This window comes from Hemiscyllium ocellatum (genome assembly GCF_020745735.1).
Source record: "Hemiscyllium ocellatum isolate sHemOce1 chromosome 27 unlocalized genomic scaffold, sHemOce1.pat.X.cur. SUPER_27_unloc_25, whole genome shotgun sequence".
NCBI classification, from domain to species: domain Eukaryota; kingdom Metazoa; phylum Chordata; class Chondrichthyes; order Orectolobiformes; family Hemiscylliidae; genus Hemiscyllium; species Hemiscyllium ocellatum.
Genome location: NW_026867493.1, coordinates 311,408 through 319,020, shown reverse-complemented (window position 1 = coordinate 319,020; position 7,613 = coordinate 311,408). Strand labels below are relative to the sequence as shown.

The 7,613-nt window shown below is 47.1% G+C and overlaps 1 non-coding gene across 1 annotated transcript; it reads left to right on the top strand.

Moving 5' to 3' along the window:
• The first annotated feature begins 1,026 nt into the window (after positions 1–1,026).
• Positions 1,027–1,098, top strand: trnae-cuc (transfer RNA glutamic acid (anticodon CUC)). The gene has a single exon. It is a non-coding gene; the product is annotated as a tRNA-Glu (tRNA).
• Positions 1,099–7,613: the final 6,515 nt, after the last annotated feature.

The following is a 7,613-nucleotide window of genomic DNA, read 5'->3' as shown; positions in this document are numbered from 1 at the left end:
TCACCTATGGGGGTGCTCTATGCTCCTTTTTCCTCACCCCCACCCTCCTCTCATTTAGCTCGTATTCCTTCAGGCACTCTGCCTGTATTCCTGATGAAAGGCTTTTGCCCGAAACGTCCCGAGCCCTTACCTCTGATACAGGACACTGACTTCAGTATGTGTCATTACTGAGAGTGCTGATGTTCCCTTGTGTAATATCAACAACTTATCAGCTTCTGACACCGCTTGCTCCTTTGTTGCCTCTAAACACAATATGCCAATGTGTTCAGGGGAGGCGATGGCCGACTTTATTGTCAGCAGACTATTCACATAGGTAATGTTCTGGGGACCTGGGTTCAAAACCTGCCACGGCAGATGCTGGAATCTGAATTCAATATAAATCTGGTATTAAGAGTCTAATGATGAAACCGTTGTGGTTTGTTGTAAAAGCTTATCTGGTTTCCTGCTGTCCGAACCTGGTCTGATCTACTTATGATTTCAGATCCACTGTCAGCTGGTTGAATCTTCACTGCCCTTTCAGTCGATTCTTAAAGCTCATCTTTTTTAACTATGATATTGCCAGAATGATGTATAGACGGCATAGGCTGGGACTTTCTTTCACTGGAGTGTAGAAGGTTGAGGGTGGAGATTATGGAGGTTTATGAAGTCATGAGGGACAAAGATAAGGTGAATAACCAGTGTCTTTTCCTTAAGGGAAGGGAAGTTCAAAACTTGGGAGTATATTTCTAAGATGAGAGGGAGAAGATTTAAAAAGGACTACCCATGTAGTGCCTGGGGTCCCTCTCCTGCGCGCCTTTACAGGGAAAAAAATCCTACCCAGGTAAGCTTGCGCTACACCAGCTTCTGGGTCCGCTCCGCGCTTTTTTCCCTATAAAGGCGCGCAGGAGAGTCGCGGAGATGTGACTTGACTCTCTAGTCTCCCCAATGTTCTCGAGATCGGTGGAAGTCTTCTTACTGCCGTAGCCCGGGTACGATTCCCGGGCAGAGAGGAAATTTTCAGCAGAGCTACAGGAATGAATCTACGTCTCCCTGGTGGTCTAGTGGTTAGGATTTGGCGCTCTCACCCCCGCGACCCGGGTTCGATTCCCGATCAGGGAAGCAATTTTCAGCGGGTCGACGGGCTATCCAATCGTCTTAAATGCGCTGTACGGTTGTTTATTGATCTTCGTCGTTCTTGGGTGCTGCAGAGTGAAGCAGCTCGTTGAAATAGCATCCTGATGCGGATTTGTTGGGATGATTGTTTCTGCAGCTATAAACGAGTGAACAATCCTCACTCTCTCGGCGGAGCAGGACAGGGCTGTTTGGCAGTGCCTGTTTGTAGACGCGGTTACGTTTGTTTAACAGTTTAAATTTAATTTTTTGTATCTATTGCTCCCGATGCGATCTCTATAACATTCTCAAGATAGCTTTTAACAATAGGTGTCATCTCAATCAGATAATGCATTGAAGGTGTTAAGCTAAAGTCTGTCTGTGTCGCAATGTTAGGTCAGACGGATTCTATTTCTATCGTGGTATTACAGAATCTTACATGTATGTGTTTTTGTGCAAAATAAAATGCGATTCTGCAAGTACAAATTCAACCCACAAACTTGTGTGTGTGTGTGCGCACAGGAGAAACCGAGTGATTATATGTGTGTGAGAGAGTATAATGCAGTTTAAGTCTGTGAGAGGGTGTATGTGAGAGAGAGAGAGAGCATTTGAGAGAGTGCATGTGTATGAGAGAGTCTGTGTGATTGTGTTGGCTTGAAGGTGTGTGTGTGTGAGAGTGAGTGAGTGAGAGACAGAATGTATAGTGTAGTGGGGTCACCTGTAGTGTGACATGAACCCAACGTCCTGGTTGAGGCCATCTCCATGGGTATTGAACTTGGCTATCACACTTTCCTTTTTTGCCTATCCTGAAGTCTACCTTGAAGGATGGTCACCCGAAGATCCAAGGCTGAATGTCCTGGACTCCTGTAATGTTCCCCGACTGGGAGGGAACACGCCTGGCTGGTGATTGTTGTGCAGTGTCCATTCATCTGTTGCTGTAGCCTCTGCTTGGTCTCATCAATATACCAAGACTCAGGGCATCGTTGCCTGCAGCATATGAGATAAACAATGCTGGCTAAGTCACATGAGTACCTGCTACACTCATGGTGGGTGGTGTCCCCATGTGTAATGGTGGTAATCGTGTCAACACTCTGATACGTCTTTCATCATCTGCCGTGACAGTGTTGTATCGTGTTGTCCTGAAGGCCAGGTGGTTTTCTGCGAAGAACTATTTGTTTAAAGTTTGGTGGTTGTTTGAATGCGAGAAATGGAGGCGTGGGGAAGGTCTGGGCGAGCTGCTCATCCTCATCAATAATATGTTGCAGGCTGCGAAGAACGTGGCGTAGTGTTTCGGCTCCTGAGAAGTACTGGACAACAAAGGGTACCATTTTGGTTGCAGCTCGTGTCTGTCTCCTAAAATAAGTCATTACAGTTTCTTGCTGTGACACATTGGAACTGGCAGTTGATGAGTTGAACATTGCACCCCGTTCTTATGAGAGCATGCTTGTGTACTTCCAAGTGTCTGTCACGTTCCTCCTCACCTGAACAGGGCTTGTCCAGAGGGGATGGCTGTTTTAATATGTTTCACTAGAGAAGTGTAGCACTGTCAGGTTATCCATGGTTTTGCGGTATAGAGAAGTGCTGAGACATCCATTCTTGATAGAGCTGCATGTGTTCAAAAATGAGACAGATACTAAATAGTGTGGCGAGTGTGATGGTGGGATGAAACTTGTTAATATCACAGTATCGTTGTTTCAGTGACTCCTCACCATGGGTCCAGAGGAAGAAATGTCATCAATATATCTGCTGTATAGTGTTGATTGGAGGTCCTGTGCAGAAAAGAAGCCTTGTTCGAACCTGTGCATGAAAGCGTTGGCATACTGGAGTGCAAATTTGGTCCCCATGGCTGTTCCATGTGTCTGGATAAAGAATTGGTTGTTAAAGGTGAAAATGTTGTGGTTGAGAATGAAGCGGATGAGTTGTAGGACAGTGCTCAGAGATTGGCAGTTGTTGGTATTGAGTACTGAGGCTGTTACCAAGATGCCATCATCGTGAGGAATGCTGGTGTAGAATACTGACACGTCCACGGATTCAAATAGTCTGTGGATGCTGAGCTTCTGGAAGGATTGGATCAGAAGTCTTGATGAATGTTGTCAGTTCATGGTTGTATTTTTTGGTCTGATCAGCTGGTAGTTGCCTGTCGTGTTCCTGTTCAGTTGTTTGTATACTTCCTTGCAAAACTGAAAATGTGTTGCTGGAAAAGCGCAGCAGGTCAGGCAGCATCCAAAGAGCAGGAAAATCGACGTTTCTGGCATGAGCCCTTCTTCAGGAATGAGGAAAGCGTGTCCAGAAGGCTAAGATAAAAGGTAGGTAGGAGGGACTTGGAGGAGGGGCCATGGAAATGCGATAGGTGGAAGGAGGTCAAGGTGAGGGTGATAGGCCAGAGAGGGGATGGGGGTGGAGATGTCAGGAAGAAGATTGCAGGTTAGGAAGGCGGTGCTGAGTTCGAGGGATTTGACTGGGACAAGGTGGGGGGAGGGAAAATGAGGAAACTGGAGAAATCTAGGTTCATCCCTTGTGGTTGGAGAGTTCCTAGGAAGAAGATGAGGTGCTCTTCCTCCAGCCGTTGTGTTGCTATGGTCTGGCGATGGAGGAGTCCAAGGACCTGCATGTCCTTGGCGGAGTGGGAGGACAAGTTGAAGTGTTGAGCCACGGGGTGGTTGGGTTGGTTTGTCCGGGTGTAGGTTGGTGGGGTGGTAGGTGAGGACCAGTGGGGTTCTGTCGTGGTGGCGATCGGAGGGGCGGGGCTCAAGGGCGGAGGAGTGGGAGGTGGAGGAGATGGTGTGGAGGGTATCATCAATCACATCTGGGGGGAAATTGCGGTCTTTGAAGAAGGAGGCTATTTGGGTTTTACTGTATTGGAACTGGTCCTCCTGGGAGCAGATGCGGCGGAGACGAAGAAATTGGGAGTATGGGCAGGCATTTTAAAAAGACATGAGGGGCACCTTTTTATTTTAAGACAGAGAATGGTTCTCATGTGGTATCAATGTCCAGAGGAGGTGGTGGATGCAGGTACAGTTACAGTGTTTAAAAGACATTTGGATAAGTACATAGAGTCATAGAGATGTACAGCATGGAAACAGACCCTTCCGTCCAACCCGTCCATGCCGACAAGATATCCCAACCCAATCTAGTCCCACCTGCCAGCACCCGGCCAATATCCCTCCAAACCCTTCCTATTCATATACCCATCCAAATGCCTCTTAAATGTTGCAATTGTAATAGGAAAGGTTCAGAGAGTCTGGGCCAAACACTGGCAGGTGGGACTAGTTTAGTTTCAGAACACAGTCAGCATGGACTAGTTGGACTTAATGTGCTTTATGACTGTAACTATCCGCAGTCCTCACTTTTTACTCGAAGATTTTAACCTACTGCGAATCATCTTGCAAGGATGCCTTCCTTGAAGAAGCTCTCTTCCTCCCTCTACAAGGATTTCAGTGAATCTTTCTCTCACTGCACCCCCCAGGTCATCTCCTCTGCACAGAAACTCTTACCTATCACATTTCCATCGCCCCTCCTCCAAGTCCCTCCTCCCTACCTTTTATCTTAGCCTGCTGGACACACTTTCCTCATTCCTGATGAAGAGCTTTTGCCCGAAACGTTGAATCTCCTGTTCCTTGGATGCTGCCTGACCTGCTGTGCTTTAACCAGCAACACATTTTCAATACTGGTCTTAAAACCAGTTTCTTACCTTCCCCAATACCCACCCACTTCTTTGTTCTTCAAAGTCAAGTGAACTCAGCGTTGAATACATTCAATGGCCGACCTAACTGCAGGAAGACATCGCCACTTGTGAACTCAACTTCTCTTGCTAATATATCATTGGCCTTGCTGATTGCTTGCTGCTCCTGACTGACAACAGGCAGTGACTGGTGTAGAAGGATGCTGAGGCCCCTTTGTCCATCCACACATCATTCCTGATGAAGGGTTCGTGCCCAAAACATTGACTCTCCTCCTCAGTTGTTGACTGACCTCCTGTGCTTTTCCAGCGCCACACTTTTCAACTCTGATCTCCATCATCTCACTTTCGCCACATCTCAACATATCACCATTTAAACAATGCGCCTCTTCTCTGCGTTTTTTAACATCAAAGGCTATAGATTGTGTCACTTCATTTGCCATGTGTTTGCAAATTGCGACACAGACCTGGATCAACTTTTCCAGAGTCTGTCGCACACACACACCTCGCCCACCTCAATTCACTCTTTCCTTTCAGTTGCTGCGTATTAACAATTGAACCCCAGAATGAAACAAAAAATGGATAACGTGGTGATAAACAGACTGTTGTACTCACAAAAGTTAGACAGAGGAAGGAAGTTACAGTCTGGGGTAAAGTTCACAGAGGAAGGAGCAGCAGCAGCTTCAGAACTCACAGTCCAACCTGCACATTTCGACAATGGGCGGCCCTGATTGGCAGGAGGACCAGTCTCTTTCCGGTCCTCCAAGGTTCTTCATTGGTCCATGGAAAGGAGCTGACGCGCAGTTTCTGCGGGCACCAAGGAATACGCGCAGTGTTTTGCTGACACCGGCGGTCATGCGCAGTGCTTGCTGACACCGCGGAGCATGCTCAGTATGCAGGAATTTGTTACAGATTTTAAAGTTAAAAATCACAAAACACCTGGTTATAGTCCAACAGACTGATTTGGAAGCACTAGCTTTCAGAGCGCTGCTCCTTCACCGGGTGGTTGTGGAGTTAACATCGTAAGACACAGAATTTATGATCTTATACTCCACACCCGCCTGATGAAGGAGCGACGCTCCGAAAGCTAGTGCTTCCAAACAAGCCGATTGGACTGTAACCTGCTGTTGTGTGATTTTTAACCTCGTACACCCCAGTCCATCACGGGCACCTCCACATCATGACAAATTTTAAGTGTCCAACTGCGAATACGAGAGAAAAATACCAAAGCAATTTTTTGTCGAAATGTTTTTTCCCTGTGCCTTGACATGTTATTCCTTTTGCATTTTGTCTGGCTGCTCAATGTTTCTGTCTTTTCCCCAGCATAGAGGTATCCCAAAACTACAGGGTATAGGTTTAGGGTGAGGGGAAAAGATTTTAAAAGATTTAAAAGACTAGGAATATAACATTCACCCCTTACAAGGCGAAAGTGAGGACGGCAGATGCTGGAGATTAGGGTCGAGACTGTGTGCTGGAAAAGGAGCAGGAGAATCGATGTTTTCGGCAAAACCCTTCATCAGAAAATAGCCATGGGGAACTGCAGAGCTGCAGCGTAAATGAGTGGGTCTGGGTGGGATGCTGTTGGGAAGGTCGGTGTGAATGGCCTGTAGGGATGATATGCCTTAGCCATGCTTACATTGAGAAATGATTCCCCCAAATCTGCTGTGGGACGAGTGGGTTCCAGTTCGTGGGACACTGACACCAGTCCTGGGAAAGGTGGGATTTGTGCTGTCTCTCGCTTCACATTCTGCCCCTTGTCCATTTTCTCCCCACCCACTGCCCCCTGCCCTTTCTCCCCTTTTCACACTGCACCCCGATTCTCTCCCCAACCCTCTGAACCCCAGTCATTCCCTACTCCCCAACCTCTGTCCCCTCTCCATTTCTCTCCCTTCTCCACTACCACCAGTGCCCCCGCCGGTCCTTTCTCGTGCCTCAGCCCTCTTTGATCTAGTGGCCGAGCAGAGGCTGATAGCCAAGTTTAGAACACATGAGGATGGCCTCAGCCGAGACCCTGGGTTCATGTCACACTACAGGAGACCCACCTACACAATACACTCACACACACACAAGCACACTCTCTTACATACTCACACGCTCGTGCAGACCCTCACTGATAGACATGCTCTCTCTCTCAGACACACAGTAATACATCCCCACACTCAAACCCACGCACACACCATCTCACATGCTTATACTCCATCACACACACATACACACACTGTACCGAGCATGCACACGCAAACTCAACCACTCTCTCTCATGCATGTACTCACATAGAGAAGTATTTGGGGTGAATCTGCGTTTGCAGGATTATATATTTGGAAATAGAACCAGTCTCACTCAAGATTAGGATACAGAGAGACCGTACCCTCACAGTTTTCATGCATTGTCTGACCTGAGGTGTCACCTCCTTTTATAAACCTTAAGTCACCTGGAGAATGTGACTTTTAAAACGTTCTGGGATTTACAGATTAATAAATCGAAATCTACAACCCGTTTTAAAAGATGAAAGACTCTACAGCAATCTAGGTTTCTTCAATATATCATTTATGTTACATGACACTATAATCTTTTATTCTATATCCTGTGTCTTATGATCCTGCTCCACAGAACCAGAGGTCCGAGGAGATCTGTCCCAACTTTCCAATCTACCTTCATTGCTGCCACTCCTCAGGCACGGCACAATTCACGTCAACCTGTTCATACCCTGAGACCAACGAGCCACATGCCATGGGCGCAGCCAGCTCCAGAAGCAGCTGAGACTTGCTCAGTATGAAATACATTGTACATTCCTCCCAGAATTTCAAGCAGCAAAGCGTTTGAAGAACATCTGCTTGTCGATCTG